At 47.6% G+C, this 18,332-nt stretch overlaps 1 protein-coding gene across 1 annotated transcript in view; it reads right to left on the bottom strand.

Annotated features, from left to right (window-relative positions):
• The window catches only part of LOC118397689 (microtubule-actin cross-linking factor 1-like), a 280,970-nt gene that overhangs the window by 40,276 nt on the left and 222,362 nt on the right, over nucleotides 1-18,332 (bottom strand).

Raw genomic sequence — 18,332 nt, 5'->3', positions numbered from 1 at the left:
TAGTTGTTGACATGGAGCCGACGATGCGGACCCCAGACGCTCACGAAAACTGTATGCTCTCGTTCTCTGTGGCCGACGTCAGTAAGTCATTTAATCGTGTTAACCATTGTATGGCTGGCGGCCCAGACGGCATCCCAAGCCTCAGATGTGCAGACAAGCTGAGTGGAGTGTTTCTGGACATATTCAATCTCTCCATATCCCAGTCTGTTGTCCCCACTTGCTTCAAGATGTCCACCATTGTTCCTGTAACCAAGAATGTGAAGGTAACTGAACTAAATGACTATAGCACTCACTTCTGTCATCATGACGTGCTTTGAGAAGCTAGTTTAAGGACCATATTACCTCCACCTTACGCGACACTCTAGACCCACTGAAATTCACATATCGCCCCAATAGGACCACAGACGATACAATCGACATTGCACTGCACACTGCCTTATCCCACCTGGACAAGAGGAATACCCCATTTAGGAATTGAGTACATCGATTACAGGTCAGCCCCCAACACCATAGTGCCCTGAGAGCTCACCCCTAAGCTCCCTGTGCAACTGGGTACTGGACTTCCTAATGGGCCAACCCAAAGTGTTGAAGTTAGGCAACAACACCTCCGCCATGCTGATCCTCAACACGGGGGCCCCACAGGGGTGCGTGTTCAGCCCCCTCCTGTACTCCCCGTTCCCCTATGACGGTGAGGCCACGCACGTCTCCAGCTCAATCATCAAGTTTGCTGACGAGAACAGCGGTAGGCCCGATTACCAACAACGAGCCCAGGGAGGAGTGGTGCAAGGAATATAACCTCTCCCTCAACTTCAACAAAAAGGAGCATGTCATGGACTACAAGAGAAAGCAGAGAGCACATCCCCATCCACACCGACAGGGAGATGCTTCTGGTTCCTTGACTCGCACATCACTGACACCCTGAAATGGTCCCTTCATACAGACAGTGTGGTGAGGAGTTTAAAGAAATGTGTCTTGGTCCCCTAAGACCGTCGCAAACTTCTACAGATTCACCATTGAGCGCATCCTGTGGGGCTGTATAAGCACCTGATACGGCAACGTCACCGCCTGCAACCTTAACTTCTTCGATATAGGCGGCGCTCTTAATTTTTGGATGAAAAACGTTCATTTTGTCGATATTTTGTCACAAAAAGATGCTCGACTATGCATATAATTGGCAGCTTTGGAAACAAAAGACTCTGACGTTTCCAAAACTGTAAAGATAGTCTGTGAGTGCCACAGAACTGATGTTACAGGCGAAACCCAGATAAAAAAAATCAATCAGGAAGTGCCGCATTTTTTGAAACCGCCTCATTTCAATGACTCCTTATATGGCTGTGGAGGAGCTAGGAGTCAGCTTACGTTTTCCCCAACGTGTCTGCAGCATTGTGACGTATTTGTAGGCATATCATTGGAAGATTGACCATAAGAGACTACATCTACCAGGTGGTCGCTTGGTGTCCTCCGTCGCAATTATTGCGTAATCTCCAGCTGCAGTATTTTTCTGTTTGCCTTCGATGAGAAACCGACTGCCAGGAATGATTTTTCATCTAATAGAATTGTGAAAAACACCTTGAAAATTGATTCTAAACAACGTTTGCCATGTTTGTTGATATTATGGAGCTAATTTGGAAAAAAGTTTGGCGTTGTGTTGACTGCATTTTCGTTTTTTTTTTTTAGCCAAACGTGATGAACAAAACGGAGCTATTTCTCTTACACAAATAATATTTTTGGAAAAAATTAACATTTGCTATCTAACTGAGAGTCTCGTCATTGAAAACATCCGAAGTTCTTAAAAGGTAAATTATTTTATTTGAATGCTATTCTTGTTTTTGTGAAAATGTTGCCTGCTGAATGCTAGGCTTAATGCTATGCTAGGCTAGCAATACTCTTACACAAATGCTTGTGTAGCTTTGGTTAAAGCATATTTTGAAAATCTGAGATGACAGTGTTGTTAACAAAAGGCTAAGCTTGTGTTTCAATATATTTATTTAATTTCATTTGCGATTTTCATGAATAGGAAACGTTGCGTTATGGTAATGAGCTTGAGGCTATGATTACGACGCTAGAGGTTAATCGATGTCCACGTCATCGGTGCCCGGGGAACAGTTGCTGCCTTGCTCAAGGGCAGAATGGCAGATTTTTCCACTTTGCCAGTCCTGGGATTTGAGCCAGCGACCTTTCGGTTACTGGCCCAACGCTCTTAACCGCTACCTGCCGCCACCTATATGTGTATATATATATATATATATATATATTTATAATCCTCTCTCTGACATTGCTTGTTCTTTTATTTATATTTATATATATATACACACACCTTTTATTTCTGGATTATGACATGTATTGTTGTGCAATAAACTTTGATTTGATTTAGATTCAATTCAAATGAGAAATACTAAGACAAAGGTAGTGCTTTGAACTATTGTTTGCCTTATAACGGCAATGTAGGCACAAAACCGTTGAGTTGCATTTGTGAGAAGGAACCATGGGGAGGGGGACTTTTATGAGTTAGAGTTTTGTCCTCTTTTGAGCCTCAATCTAAGGTCATTGTTTTTCTACACCGTATAATCACCTAGAAGCGGTTGTGTGGAGGCCTGTCTTTGATCGTGTTCTATAATGAAAGGTTTTATTGGATTCTGCTCATCTGGAGTAAATATTGTGTGAAAGTGCTGCTTTTCCACGCCAGGAGATGACGTGTAGGAGTTTGAAAGAAAACAGGGATGCTAAAATAGAACAAGATGTGTCTTGGATTGTGTGTTTGTGTGTGTCACAGCTGTATTGCGGTGATGGGCCGCCTCCCTGCTTCCAACAGGAAGTCTGACTGCCTCGACAACAATGAGCCTCAGCCATGACCCACTCCACCCTATCCATATCCCGGACAGTGTGTGTATTCTGTGTATTTGACTGAATGAACGTGTGTGTGTGTGCACGATGCTGCACGTGTCCAGACCCCTATTCTCATCCTTCTCTCCCTCCCCTCCCTCTCCCTCTCCCTCTCTCTCTAGCCAGGTCAAAGCGGTCGACTCCACTAAAACCAGAGCTCGGAAAATATCTTGGATGTTTCTCATTCCTCCCCACCTCTTGAACCGATGGCAGTGGATCAACAGTCACACACACACACTCCCTTCCACCCTCCTTCACATTTCCCTTACTTTCGTCACTCACTCCTAACCCCTCACTTTCCCCTCCATCCCCCTCCAACCTCAACATCCCTTCTCTTCATGCGCTACCCTCGCCTCCCTCTTGACCAAAACCTCAACCAGACATTGGCTTTCTCACTTGAACCACAATTCAGTTTACATGGATTTCTTTTCATTTGATTTTGTACGTTTCTGGCTCAAGCCAGTTCCACCTCCTGGCTCAAAAGGAGAAAACGGGATAAAACTCAAACGTTCTACTACGTGTGTGACATCTCACTCAGTCTCCAATACAACGGGTGTGTCTAATCCCGAATGCTGATTGGTTAAAACCGCATTCCAAGCTGGTGTCTATTTCACAAGTTACCACCGGTCAAACCAATGACGCTGAAATGCCCATTTACTCAGTTCCATCTCACTGAGCAATCCACTGTCTCATCAGCCAGGAAATGTATAACAAGAAGAAGCAGCTCCACTATAAAAACGCCTCTAGACATTATCTTCCATTTCTTTAAGATAAGCATTTGGTTTCCAACAGCAGAGATTTGTATAAACCTTTGCCGTTTGTCTCTACGACTTTTTACATTTTGTTTCAATATTGAATTGCGATTTCCACCCTCCCATATAAAGTGAATGTGCCCGAAGGAGCCAGACAGCAAATTGAGCTGGTTGTCATAGCAACACACAAAACTTGTTTTCAGTTGACTGGCTAAATCGATACTTTGTTGCAAAGACTAAAATGGACGAGTGGAATTTTTTGTTATATTTTCAGCGGCATGACTATGGATGAAGGGGGAAAAGGGAGATAGCAATAATACCCAGGCATGCAGACTTGGAGGATACTGCATTGAATGACGGCAGGGAGCCTAGTGGTTTGAGCGTTGGGCCAGTAACCGAAAGGTTGCTGGATCGAATCCCAGAGCGGACAAGGTACAAATCTGTCGTTCTGCCCCTGAACAAGGCAACCCACTGTTGCCTGGAAGGCCATCACTGTAAATAAGAATTTGTTCTTAACTGACTTGCCTAGTTAAATAAAAGGTTAAATTAAAAATATATATAAATATGTAGAGAAAAGCTGTAACGGGAAAAAAAATACTGGGCTGTGGTGTTGCTTTGAGGGCTGGCTAGCAGAGAATAAAAAAATTGTTGGCTTCAAAAATGTCACTAAGGAAGAGTATAACGTCCTTCTCCGACAGTTTTATGGAAATGTACTCCGGAGTGGGTTCAGCCGGTTCCTAAATGACCCGCCCATCGGTCACAGCTGGTGACTTATGAAGGACACTGAATTTACCACCTCCAATCAGCTAAGAAGGCAAGGAAAGGATATCTAACAGCCACCCTCCCATCACCGATAAGGACATGGCCCAGCATCAAAACTCCCAGGCTCTGAATCCCGGGTCACCAAGGGGTCTGGTCCAGAAAGTGTGGTTCGACCTCCAGTTACATCTGGGTCGAACTAAAGCCCAACTCATTCCTTGTGAGAACGGTCTAAGGTATGTCGTTCAAAGCCTGTTTGTGTTATTTTCTAAGTTGCACCTGTAATTAGGCTACTGGAAAACGATATTATAATAATGCATTCTCTGTCTCAGATACGCCACTCTCGCATATAACGAGGCCACAAAGAATCATCTGGACCCAAGGGAGAGGGGCAGGGAGTCCAAGAGGGGATTCATGTTCGAGCAGCCAGGGAACCCACTATGCCCGGTGGCATCACTAGAGAAAAAGCTATCGAAATGCCCGGAGAACGCCCTTAAATTTTATCTCCAGGGAGTGTGTATCGGGGACTCGATCTGGTACAAGTCAGAGCCGATGGGCGTGAACTATCTGGCAGCACTTCTACCCAAGAACTGCTGGGCAGCGGGAACAACTACATACACAAAGCACAGCATCAGGACCACGACAGTCCAGAAACTGGCCAATTCTGGTTTAGAAGCAAGGGAGCTACTGGCGTCCGTCACTGACACAGAAAACGCCGGAGCAACATCGTGGCCGAAAAACAAAGACAACAATGCAGCACCATCAACACCCAAAAGGCTGAAGCAAGGCAGCAGCAGTAGTAGTAGCACAGACCCCCGACAGATATTCCAACCAATGCACCATCATCCAGGGGAATGTACAGATACATGTGACATACAATAAGTAGCTATAGCTATGTCAGCTGTGGTGGATAGCAAATAGAATGTATGGTTTCATTTATTAAAATCCGCTCAAATTAATGTCATGGAATGTGTGTCTTTTGTCTGAACAGTGTCCTGACAAGACAGTGCATCTTCTCTGCCAGGCAAAGTCGCGCATCATAAGCTAACTACAAAACAGCTTAAACAAATGCAAATGGAGCTACTTGGCTGTTATTCTGACTGCACTTTTTGACGTGACTGTAAATGACCCGGAGTTGGCAAGCTAGCAAGGAAGGGATAAGAACATTACCAGTCCGCTCTAAAAGTTCCATTGCCATACTAACGACTGGGTTGGGTCCATAGGTACAGAACACAAAGCCTGAACGACTGGGTCGGGTCTATAGGTACAGAACACAAAGCCTGAACGACTGGGTCGGGTCTATAGGTACAGAACACAAAGCCTGAACGACTGGGTCGGGTCTATAGATACAGAACACAAAGCCTGAACGACTGGGTCGCGTCTATAGGTACAGAACACAAAGCCTGAACGACTGGGTCGGGTCTATAGGTACAGAACACAAAGCCTGAACGACTGGGTCGCGTCTATAGGTACAGAACACAAAGCCTGAACGACTGGGTCGGGTCTATAGGTACAGAACACAAAGCCTGAACGACTGGGTCGCGTCTATAGGTACAGAACACAAAGCCTGAACGACTGGGTCGGGTCTATAGGTACAGAACACAAAGCCTGAACGACTGGGTCGGGTCTATAGGTACAGAACACAAAGCCTGAACGACTGGGTCGCGTCTATAGGTACAGAACACAAAGCCTGAACGACTGGGTCGGGTCTATAGGTACAGAACACAAAGCCTGAACGACTGGGTCGCGTCTATAGGTACAGAACACAAAGCCTGAACGACTGGGTCGGGTCTATAGATACAGAATACAAAGACTGAACGACTGGGTCGCGTCTATAGATACAGAACACAAAGACTGAACGACTGGGTCGCGTCTATAGGTACAGAACACAGAGACTGACTTGATGTGTGTCAGGACTTTATCTTGTGGAAGGATAAAATAGTATGAATCAAAATAATGTTTTTAATGAAAATATGTCGATCATTATTTGAATATGTTGGTAGCCCGTTGTATAATTGTGATAATGCCCGAGAAGCCAGGGTTTGGATGATATATTGGCACGGTTTGCCGGCCGTTCGACTTCGCCTCGGGCCTAACAACACCCGCGCCAATATGTCCTCCAAAACACCGGCTTCTCTGGCATGATCACTTAATCCTCTCGCTCTCCAAACACCAAAAACCACAAGAACTCACTAAACACTGATGTGTTAAAACGGTGTGTGTCAGCGTGCGTGCGTGTGTGTACACGTGTTTGTGTGTGCGTCGCATGCCTCCGTGGGCGCGCTCGAAGTCTGTGTGTGTCAAGTCCGTGCGTGTGTACATGGAGCTGACCAGCTAACGCAGTACAGCAGAGAGGCAGCAGTCTTCATGGCTGGTGTCCAGCGCGTGACTCAGGACCAATCACCACCTTAAATCATGACAAACGGACAAGCGCCAGCTAACGTAAACAACCACCGTATGATTCAACTCCATTTACCTCCAGACTGGAACTAACGTCACGGCCAATATTGCATGCAGACACACCCACACTACAGACCAGTATGAACCGCAGTGCCAGCTAGATTAACGACACGTGTTGGTTTCCCAACGACACTGCAGACCAAGCCACATACTTCATTCAAAAACTTTATCCACAAATGGACAAAGACTGGAAGAGACACAGCCATTTTACACACCTTGTATTGCAAATTTGCACTATATTATGTATTAGATCTAGATATTGTGTGTATGGACTGACATGCAGGCTGTGTGTGAGGTTTTAAATGTGTGTAGTTCAGTCCTTGTTCTGTACCATGTAGTGTGTCATGTTTCATGTGGACCCCAGGAAGAGTCGCTGATGCTTTTGCAGTAGCCAATCCTAATAAAACACCCAAATAGGGACAGTGTAACACACTAGTGTTCAAGTCCAACACGTGTATACATTCCCTTACTGTGTATAGACAGCTTGTCCACATGCTACTGAGAAAGCCGGAGTGGGCGTATTGACTTACATAAATAGAGTGGGACTAATCTGATGACTCTGAGAGAACTACAGTGATACAATATCATTCCCCATCCAAATCAAGGACAGGGATAACAGCCCTTTACTCTGTCACCGACCTCCCTATCCTCCCCCGTTCCCGCTCTTCCTGCCTTTGCGCTGCCCTCTCACTCTCTTCCCGTCTCTCTCCATCCGTATCCCCCCGCAGTTTCCCTCTCAGTAGAAGGATCTATTTTTTTGCCCTGACCACCATGTTAGAATATTGCAGTAGATCTCGATGGTCAGACCAGGCAGTGCTGAATCAATCAATCATCAAAGTGGTAGAGAAACATCCTTTTTCATGATAGATTGCACTTGAAAAGGAACCCAAGCACAAGCTCATTTCTGCACCCGGGCCATTGTGGCCTTAAACTCGCCGCGCTCTCGCGCTCTCGCTCTCTCCTTCTCGCCTTTCCATCTCTCTTCCCTTTCCCCTCATTTTCCCCCTCTCTCGCTCCCCCCCTTCCGGTTTTTCCTCTTCTCCAGGTGCTTCCTGGATGTCTCATGTTGCATTCAGAAAATATCAAATACGTTTACCAAAACGGAATCACGTGAAATTGAACACCGGACTCTACGTGTTATGTATAGTTGTCCCCGGCTAAACATCTTGGTCGGCCAAGAGTCGTCTGTTCCTCCGACCAATCGATTGGTAGATATTTAAACGTGTATTCTTCCATTTAGACATATCCTTTGTGCTTTTAATCAATTCAACTATATTCACTGAGATGGTTTGATGCTTTAAGCATACTGTTTGATTAAATAATTAAGACACACAAATGACGAGAGGTCGTCCGACCAGCAAATTATTTGATTGCGCCGGGCCTGGCTCAGACATGCTAGGCTGGTGTTTAAAAAAAAAAACCACGACAGTGAGTGACTGTGTGACGAGCACCCGTTGTTTCTCTCTCCTCCCTGTTGCGTAGACCACCACAGAACATCAAGTGTTTATCCCTCTGTCCATGTTGCTGAAGCTGGAACATAATTACAGACCTTTCTGACTGAAAAATTGTGTCACCGAAATCTGAAAAACATTCCCCAAACTCTCAACCCCCTCCTCTCTTGCACGTAACCAATAGGAAGTGACCTATAGCATATCATGATCACATCAATACATTGGTTATGACAAACATCGAACACCATAACAGCAAAATGGATGCAGAGGACCTGACAAATAAACTCGAAATGGGGTAATATTTACTGGTCGCTTTTGAGGTAAAGGGGAAGTCAGATGTGAGGAATACATTTGACTAGTTGTAGAAAATACTGGAGATCAATAAAAACAAGGTAAGGAGCCAGCACTGCGTGGATATTAAGTGTACCAAACTGGTGCTGTATAGATTACAATATTATTTTCTGTCCTTTTGGAACAATGTAAACACTAAATACATTATAAGCGAATCAGACTGTCAGTTATAACGTTTTTTGTTTGTTAAGCCTTCATTACAGCGAAGACTAAAAACAGTCACATTCATTCGTGAATTGGTGCTCATGGAATCGGCAGGATATTAAACAAAAACTCCAGCAGTTAACAGAAGCAGGACCTGCATTATTTCTGTGCATTCTGAAAGTATTCAGACCCCGTTAACTTTTTCCACATTTTGTTACATTAAAGCCTTATTCTAAAATGGATTTAATTGTTCCCCCCCTCATCAATCTACACACAACACATCCCATAGTAACAAAGCAACATGTTCAGACATTTTTGCAAATGTATTAAAAAAAGTATTCAGACCCTTTACTCAGTACTTTGGCAGTAATAACAGCCTCGAGTCATGGGTATGACGCTACAAGCTTGGCACACCTGTATTTGGGGAGTTCCTCCCATTCTTCTCTGCAGATCCTCTCAAGCCCTGTTAGGTTTGATGGGAAGCCTTGCTGCACAGGTATTTTCAGGTCTCTCCAGAGATGTTCGATCGTGTTCAAGTCTGGGCTCTGGCTGGGTCACTCAAGGACATTCAAAGACTTGTCCCGAAGCCACTCATGTGTTGTATTGGCTGTGTACTTAGAGTCGTTGTCGTGTTGGAAGGTGAACCGTCACCCCAGTCTGAGGTCTTGAGTGATCTGGAGCAGGTTTTAATCAAGTATCTCTCAGTACTTTGCTCCGTCCATCTTTTCCTCGATCCTGACTAGTCTCACAGTCCCTGACGCTGAAAAACATCCTCACAGCATGATGCTGCCAACACCATGCTTCACCATAGGGATTGTGCCAGGTTTCCTTCAGATGTGATGCTTGGTACTCAGGCCAAAGAGTTTAATCTTGGTTTCATCAGACCAGATAATCTTGTTTCTCATGGTCTGAGAGTCCTTTAGGTGCCTTTTGGCAAACTCCAACAGGCTGTCATGTGCCTTTTACTGGGGAGTAGCTTCCATCTGGCCACGATCATAAAGGCCTGATTGGTGAAGTGCTGCAGAGATGGTTGTCCTTCTAAAAGGTGCTCCCATCAGGTTCTTGGTCACCTCCCTGACCAAAGCCCTTCTCCCCAATTGCTCACTTCTTCCATTTAAGAATGATGGAGGCCACTGTGTGCTTGGGAACCTTCAATGCTGCAGAAATGTTTTGTCTCGGCGCTCAACGGACAATTCCTTCGACCTCTTGGCTTGGTTTTTGCTCTGACAACTGTGGGACCTTATATAGACAGGTGTGTGCCTTTCCAAATCATGTCCAATCAATTGGATTTACCACAGATGGACTCCAGTCAAGTTGTAGAAACATCAAGGATGATAAATGGAAACAGGATGCATGCCGAGTTCAATTTCCTGTCTCATAGCACAGGTTCCAAATACTTACGTAAATAAGGTATTTCAGTTTCTAAAAAAAAACTGTTGTCACTTTGCCATTATGGGGTATTGTGTGTAGATTGATTTTAGAGTAAGGCTGTAATGTAACAAAATGTGGAAAAAGGGAAGAGATCTGACACTGTCTGAATGCACTGTATATGGATGAGGTATTAAAAGCCAGGCACATTTAACAGTTAGAACAGTTTAACAGTTAGTCCTCTCAGACAGGCACAAATCAGACAGGTGTCTTGTACACCATGATATAGATATATATTTTTTGCTTCTGCTCAACTAAAGCGACCAAAATATTGACCGGTCGACTAAAAGGGGTCAGCTCTAGTGTTGTGTACACTACCGGTCAAAGGTTTTAGAACAACTACTCAATCAAGGGTTTTTCTTTATTTTTACTATTTTCTACATTGTAGAATAATAGTGGAGACATCAAAACTATGAAATACCACATATGTAGTAACCAAAAAGTGTATATATTTTATATTTCAGGTTCTTCAAATAGCCACCCTTTGCCTTGATGACAGCTTTGCACACTCTTCTGATTGATCCTACCAGGTTAGCCCTCCTAATCATTTTACCAGGGCCTTATCTTTGAGTACTACCAGGTATTGAGCCATACAGCTATTTCTTCCCTCACAGAATGCTCTCTCTTGCACCAAAATGGCCGCCATTTCCATAGAAAAAAAACATGAATTACAATCTACGGTCGCTTGTATATTTGGTTTCCTGTCCAAAGTGGCCTTTGGCATTGAAGAGGGCGTGACTGGCCATAGCTGAGAGGTCAGCGGCTCAGATAGACCCTGGCACTCCCTTATCTTCTATTTATATTCCCCCCCCGACAACTTCGTACAGTGTTTGTGTGTTACTGGCAACAGCAACTCTCCCTCCATAGATCCCTAGTGTTTACTTCTCACTTCCTTATCTCTGGAACACTGCCATCGGACTGTGGGGGGAGAGAGAAGTGTAGAGAGAGAAAGAGGAAAATGTGTAGAGAGAGAAAAAGAGAGAAAAAGAGGATAAGGGTGAGGGGAGGACGAGGGAGAAGAGAGGGGGTGAAAGAGTAGAGAGGGGGGAGGCATGGGGGGAATTGTATGGTTGGGAGATTGCCACCCTGCCAACGGACAGTGATTTTCTTTTCCCCTCAGAAACCTCCTTGTACTACAGTAGACGGTAACTCTAATCCTCTCCAGTCAAATCCAGGCTGACAGGACAGGGCATCTGATTGCATTTAGGAGGGCCAGAGAGGCCGTGACTACGCATAAACCACACATACTAAATGAGATGAAGCCCACAGGCACACACCCATAGTAAATGAGATGTGGACGACCAGCCAGCCAGGACCAGGCCCCACTGTGTGTAGCTGATGGAGTCAATCATTTAATAAGAAAAAAAAACAGGAGTCCATCGGAAGTTAATCAGGAGGCCATCAGGCAGGCAGGGGCAAGGACGCCCCAGACAGACAGACAGACAGACAGACAGAGTGAAGCAGAGAAGGCCCTAGTTTAGGCATGACAGCCAGTCAAACACACTGGCCCAGAAATACATACCCACATAAATACACACAGATAAACAGTACAGGGAGAGAACTGAATTGAAGCACACTATGTGGTGGTGAGGACTTGCAAACACGAAAGCAAGAGGTAAGAGACGGTAAAGGCTCAAACAAATACTATAGTCATTTACTCCCACATACACACACACACACACACACACACACACACACACAACACAAACAAAGACCGGGAGAGTCGGAAGAGAATGGAAAAGTACACTGTGAGGATATGTAGATCAGGAGGAACGGAAGTCACACAGAGACTTTGATCCAGGCAAACAACGACTAGCCCAATGAAAAGTCTGTGAAAGGGTGCCGACTGTGTGCTTTAACAGCCAAATTCAGACTTGAACTGCTCAATGGAACCACATGGTGTTGAAATATAAATCCCCACTCTCTTATAAACAGTTTAGAATTATATATCGAATAAAGTCATCACAACCAATGTCTGAAAATGTCAAAAGAAGTCACAAGTCTCACTGCATACACGAATACCGGTCCTTCAAAACACTGATTTCATACACAAGTTCCATCGAAACAGATGGAAGTGCTTACTTCAAAGCCCGTGATCAAGGTGAACGTACACAAGCATGTGAGGTGCGTAAACACCCCTACTGTTGGGCCATTTGAAACAGATGAGTCTCGCTGCTATTTAGAGTCAATGCAAACAACACATAGCGGTTTATAAGCCATACGCTTAAATAGTGCCAACACCGCACTTTACATCAGAGTAGAAGCACATGATATTCTCTAAACGCAATGTTCTGTTTCAAGTACATTTCTCAAACATGCTCCCTCGTACACAATCGTATACACACAGACAGCCTGAGGGTACTTTCCATTAAATGGACAGACCCCTCCTTGTGCATCGTATTGCAATCATTTACAGTCTAACTACAGCAGTACAACAAGCTATGTGGCCCCAGCCCCATTTTCCAAGCAGTGTCTATATCAACCGAATGCCTTTGCAATACTGAAATGAATTGAGAGCCACTGTGATCACACTGCCTCCTATAGCCCTATAAGATATTAATATTAAGAACATGCTAAGACCAATCAGAATGAAGACGAGGACGGTGCTGAGAAGAGGGGTTTAGACTGAGAACTTGTACCAAGTACATAAACACCACCTTACCCTGAAACGTAGCCTACCAAGCCAGTTTCTGTCTGATTGGATCTTGACCATTGATTATTAACCTCAATTAAAGACGGATGGAAAACGGTTATACCTCCACCTGGGTCTCTATGTCGGGGCAGGGTAAAGGAGCTCCTCCCTGCCCTGTGGTCACTGGCCCTGATGGGGTCGCACAGTCCGACCCTTCAGTCTCTTTTGTGGCAACTGGGGCCCTCTGATCCTCCAACTGGCCCTCCCTGAAAAGCCTCTGGAGTAACCCAGATTCCAGCTCTTCCCACTCCCTGTTGGTACAAGGGGGGTCCAAGGCCGAGCCGTCAGACTCCCAGTCACTGTCCCCGGTCATGGACCCAAGGACAAAGTCCACTCCCGACTGGGTACTCTCAGAGTACGAGTCTCCATAGTCCAGCTCCTGGGCGTCCTCGCATGCGGAACCGCCGTCGGACACCTGGGGGAGCCGCTCCGGGGCGGCCAAGTAAACAAAGCTGTCGGAGCAAAGGAAGGCCCCATTGTCTGGCTCAGAGCAGGGTTTGGGGACAGGGCTGGGGCTGGGGGGTGTTGAGGATTCCAGCGGGGAGGGGGGGCAGTCCTGAGGGAACGAGGGTGGCACGGAGACCGCCAGGTAAACAAAACTGTCAGTGGCCACAAAAGCGTCAGAGTTTTTGCTGTCCAGGCCTGGCCCTCTTGGCTCGTGCTTGACGGGGGACAGTGATAAGGGTGAAGGGGGGGCAGAGTCTCTTTGTTGGGCAGGGGAGTGTGAACGAGGGAGTGTCTCTTCAAGAGCTTTGGGGGTGCTTGTGGACCTCTGGTCCATGTCTTGCCCAGACATGTTCAGAGAAGATACCTTATCTGTGGGGACACAGCAGTTCCAAGTGTCTGATGACGCAAGTGTCATCCCCTCAGTGACAGAGGTTGTCTCCTTAGCAATGTCACTAATCTCTGAAGAGAACAGCTCCGCTTGACAGGAAGTTAGTACATCAACATCCTCTGCAGCACTAACCCTCATTTCTCCATCTGAGTGGGTCGACCCAGGGGACCCACTGTCCCAACTAGGCTCAGGTTGCTCACATGCACTCCAGTCTGGCGCCCTCTCCTTCACCTCCTCCACCTCCTGCTCTTCCCTTTTGGCATAAGGGTTCTGTGGGCTGGGGGATGGAGGAGGTGGGAAGGCCGTGTGGAGGCACAACCCTGTTTCCTCGCGCACCTCCTCGACCTCTTGAACCGATGACGAACCGCTGTCCAGTTCCCACTCGCTCTCAGCGGGCGGCTCGTGTTCACAGTCGTTCTGGGTGGTGTCGGACCAAGCAGTTCTGTCCGGCTGGGACATGTGGACCCCGCTTGAGTCAGACTCAGGGAGAGGTCCGCAGACCGAGTCCATCTCGGGCGTCTCGGGAAAACTCTGCTCTTCTTCGCCTTCATAATCAATTACACATTGCTCTTCTTCATCAATATGATATTGTTCACCTTCAACGAGAACCTGGTGGAGGTCATAACAGAGTTGTGCTTCCTCCAGGTCGGTGTGTTCAGATGTCTGTAGTTGGACCTGGTCCATGTGTTCAGGACGAGGTGGTGGTGAAACTGAGAAGGGGTTTTCCAACCGGGGCTCAGCGCAATCAGTCTCTGTCCTTTGATCGATATACATAGGGGCAGTTTCCACAAGACATACACAGGCATCAGTGGCTTCCTCCTGCTCCTCCTCTTCCTCCTCCTCCTCCTCTACACTGGCTAGGGTGTTGGGCTCTGTTGCCTCACTAGATTCAGGGTCCACAGAGCTCTCCCCTCCCTCCTCCTCTAAACATTGTCTCTCCAGCTCTAGGAAAAGGTCATCTGAGCCGGCCCCTGAGCTGGGGCAGGGGGAGGCACTTGGGGCCCTAGGCCCACCAAAACCTGTCGGAGGGGTCAGAAGGGGCCAATGTCCAGAAGACTCTGATTGCTGGGGTTCCCAGCCCTCTCCAGAGTCCCCCTCCCAACATCGGTCCATTATCTCCCTATTCTCCAGCTTCAGCATTGCCTCCCACTCCCTCTCCTCCTCTTCTTCAATTTCTCCTTTCTTATCCGCCACTTCTCCCCCCTCTCTTGTCCCTTCTTCCTCCCCTTTTCCTTCTTCCTCCATGTCCACTTCTTCCTCCTCCAGCTCCTGTAAGATCCTGCGTTCATCCTCCTCGAATTTGAGCTCAGAGGCGGTTCGTTGCCGGAGCTCACCATTAGGGGGAGCCCAGCCCAAAAGTCCCACTTCACCCTCCTCCTGGCTGAGGCAGGGGGTGAGTGGCAGCCCTCCATGGACCAGCCCCTCCTCTTCCTGGAGGAAAGGTGAGGGGGGGTCCAGTAGGTAGAATGACTCCTCGTCCAGGTCACTGTCCTCTCCCAATAAGGGTGGCAGGGGGGGCAGGACGGGGAAGAGGTGGCGCATGCCCCCGTGGGACCGCTTTCCCCCTCTCATACTTCGGGGCCAGGTGCGTGCTTTGGTCGGGGGGTAGAACACAGGTTTCGGTGGAGCCAACTGGGGTAGGAGAGGGGCTTTGTCCAGGTCTTGTTCTAGGAGAGGAGAGTCCGTCTCTCTTTCAGAGTCAGAAGCCTTGGCCGCTTCAGGGCTCTCCTCAGTAATTATCTTGATACCAGCTTTGGGAGATACAGCCGGGCGCCTATGATGCTTGTCCTTTTTTTTGTCCAGCTGGGCGGTAGCATTGGGACTCTGCTGTGGGGTGCCCCCAGAGCCCTGGTGGGGATGGGTAGGTAACTGCACCGATGGTTGTTCTTTTGAGGGGGAGGGTAGTGCATGTGTTTGCTTGTGTTGTTTTTGGAGTAGGGGGTGAAGTTGTTTTTGCCTGCTGACAGGGTGCTGTTGGAGGGGGGGAATGGGACTCAGTGTCAACGAAGGGGAGGATGAGACAGGAGGAGTGTGAGGACCCCCGGACGACACAAAGGAAGGTGAGTAAGGAGGTAAGGGGGGTGTGGAGGTGAGGGTTGGTGGCGGAAGTAGAGAAAGTGGAATTGCAGGACCGGACAGACGCTTCTCAGCACTCTCCCCAGGAGAAAACTCAAGCCTCTCTGCAAACTCTGGGTAACTGGGGGGCATAAACGCCTTCCAGGAGCGACGATTGGGGTTGTCTTTCTTATCGCCACCCTGGTGGCGCCTTTTTACTGCGGCTGCCCCACAGGAGGCAGAGGACAAGGGTGTGATGGATAAACCAGAACCACCGCAACTTCCAGGTGGTGACATGCTCTGGGGATCGCCGGTTAGCTTGAGGGCATCAAAGATCACCCTTTCGTCCAGTCTTTTAACTCCGGCATCAGCGTGCGCCCTTGACACAAAGACGCTCCCTAAGTCAGCCCCGATGGTGCCGTTGCTGGAGAGGGTGCTGGCCTCTCCGCCGCCGTTGGAGCCCAGGGTGCTGCGCGAGGGCTGGCTGAGCTTGGAGGAGCCCTGGTCTATCTGCTCGTTGATGCGCATGGTGTCGTAGATGGAACGCTGGGGGACATAGCAGTCCTCGATGTAGGCCTCATCCTCGTCCCCCTTCCCCAGGCATCGGGGGTTTTGCCTCAGGCAGTCCGGCCGGCTCAGGGGCTTTCCCATTCCTCAGCTGCCACTGGGGGAGATACCCTGACGGCCTGCAGTGGTCCTTTATAGGGGCAGGGTGGCCCCCCTCGGGGACGGGGCCAATAAGTATTCCACAGAAAACAATGGGGAAAATACCTTAATGGGTGGGTTGAAAATAGTTCAGTCGCTCAACCATTCCCGGTCCAATCCACAATCCCAAACATGAATCCGCTTCAATGACCAAAATGTCAAAAGGTTTGCAATCTACATTACAAGTCCATAGGTCCACATGTTACTATGTCACCTCAATAGCAGTGCAGCAGGCTATTCCGGCACTATCTGAAATGCAGGGGAGCATCAGTGAGTGAGTGTCCTGCATGCAGATGCTCCTCTCCTCCGGCAGCATATTAATGAGCACTGCTCGTTTGGAAGGTTATCAGGAAGGAGGCAGGGGCGGTCTCGTAGACGTACAAAGTCCAGAACGAGGTGAGTGCCGTGGAGATAACAACCCTTTGTTCCGTTTGACTTTAACTCCCCCCTCACACACACACACAGTCGTTCAACTCCCTACTCCTTTCCCACTCTTCAACTCCGTCTTTCCCTTCCTGCTCTCCTCGCTCTGCCACAACAGGATAAGCAGCAGAGAAGGGTTGAGCAACGGTCTCAGTGAGAAGCAGCCAAAGAAGTGTGTAAAGTCTCCTTTTAAGGTGAGAAATCCACTACTCCCTGATATAAAAAGAGGTTGTGCAGGGGGTGAGAAATCCACTACTCCCTGATATAAAAAGAGGTTGTGCAGGGGGTGAGAAATCCACTACTCCCTGATATAAAAAGAGGTTGTGCAGGGGGTGGGAAAGGGAAAAAAAGTGCAGATCCAATGGCTTTGTTGATGCTTTTCTGTCTTGGTTCAAGTTTGTTGTCAACCCAAAACCATGGGAATGACTTAACAAAAGAGTTGATCCTTTTGAGGGAATCAAAACGGAAGCAAAAAATGTCATACAAAGTAACCGAGCAGTCAATCATAGCCTGTTTTGGTCCTGTCAGTCCTTGCAGACAGACTATATTTTCTCTCTCCTTTTTCTCTCTTCCAATCTCATCACAAAGCATGAGTGATGTGTGTCTGAAGGCAGCGACCCGCTCTGTGCCTGGAATGCTCCTTCATCCCCCTTGCTGACATCATCATTATCCTCATCATCAGCGATAAAAAAAAGTAAATCCCATCATCCGCCACTCCGCACAAGTCAGTCTTGCAATTCAAAAACCAGAACAAAGAGATCCAGACCTTTTTCCTGTCGTAGACGAGACGCCTGTCTATCATCTCCCACCTTCCATCACGCTGCTCATCCACAGCTCCAGTCAAGAAGAGACAGTAAATTCAGAGCGGAGGCTGAATCCGGGAGGGGGGTGAGAGGGGTCGTTAGGGAGAGATGGTAGGTGGGTTAGGGGGGGGTGAGACCAGTCCAGCCAGGCAGAGCTGCTGTGAGTCGTGGGACTGTATCCAGAGGGCAGAGACCCAGACAGTCCGAGACCCAGTCTGAGCGCTGCCTCCGACTCTGCCTTGCAGGCGTTCTCTCTCCCAGACAATCCCCGGACACTCTCCTTCTTTCTCTCTCCACTTCTCTATTTTTTTTTTAGAGAGCTCCGTTGATGAGAAACAACAAAGCGCCACGCAATCCCAATTCTTCCTCTGTTTTTGTGTGTTTGCAGGCAGGCTTCCTTGCTTTCTTTCTGTCGCTCAGTCTCTCTGTTCTCAGGCCACTACACAGACTGAAATGGTTTGCAGCTGCTAAAAAAAAAAAAAAAGAAATCACAATTTTTCCTCTCTCGCTCGCTCACTCAGTCACTCCCCCTTCTCTGTCTCTCTCGCTCACTCACTCACTCGTTTCTTCTGTCTCGCTCTCTCTTTCAAA

Source organism: Oncorhynchus keta, chromosome 19 (genome assembly GCF_023373465.1).
Source record: "Oncorhynchus keta strain PuntledgeMale-10-30-2019 chromosome 19, Oket_V2, whole genome shotgun sequence".
In the NCBI taxonomy this organism is placed as follows: domain Eukaryota; kingdom Metazoa; phylum Chordata; class Actinopteri; order Salmoniformes; family Salmonidae; genus Oncorhynchus; species Oncorhynchus keta.
The sequence above is the reverse complement of the archived record's forward strand: the minus strand, read 5'-3'. Positions and strand labels throughout refer to the sequence as shown.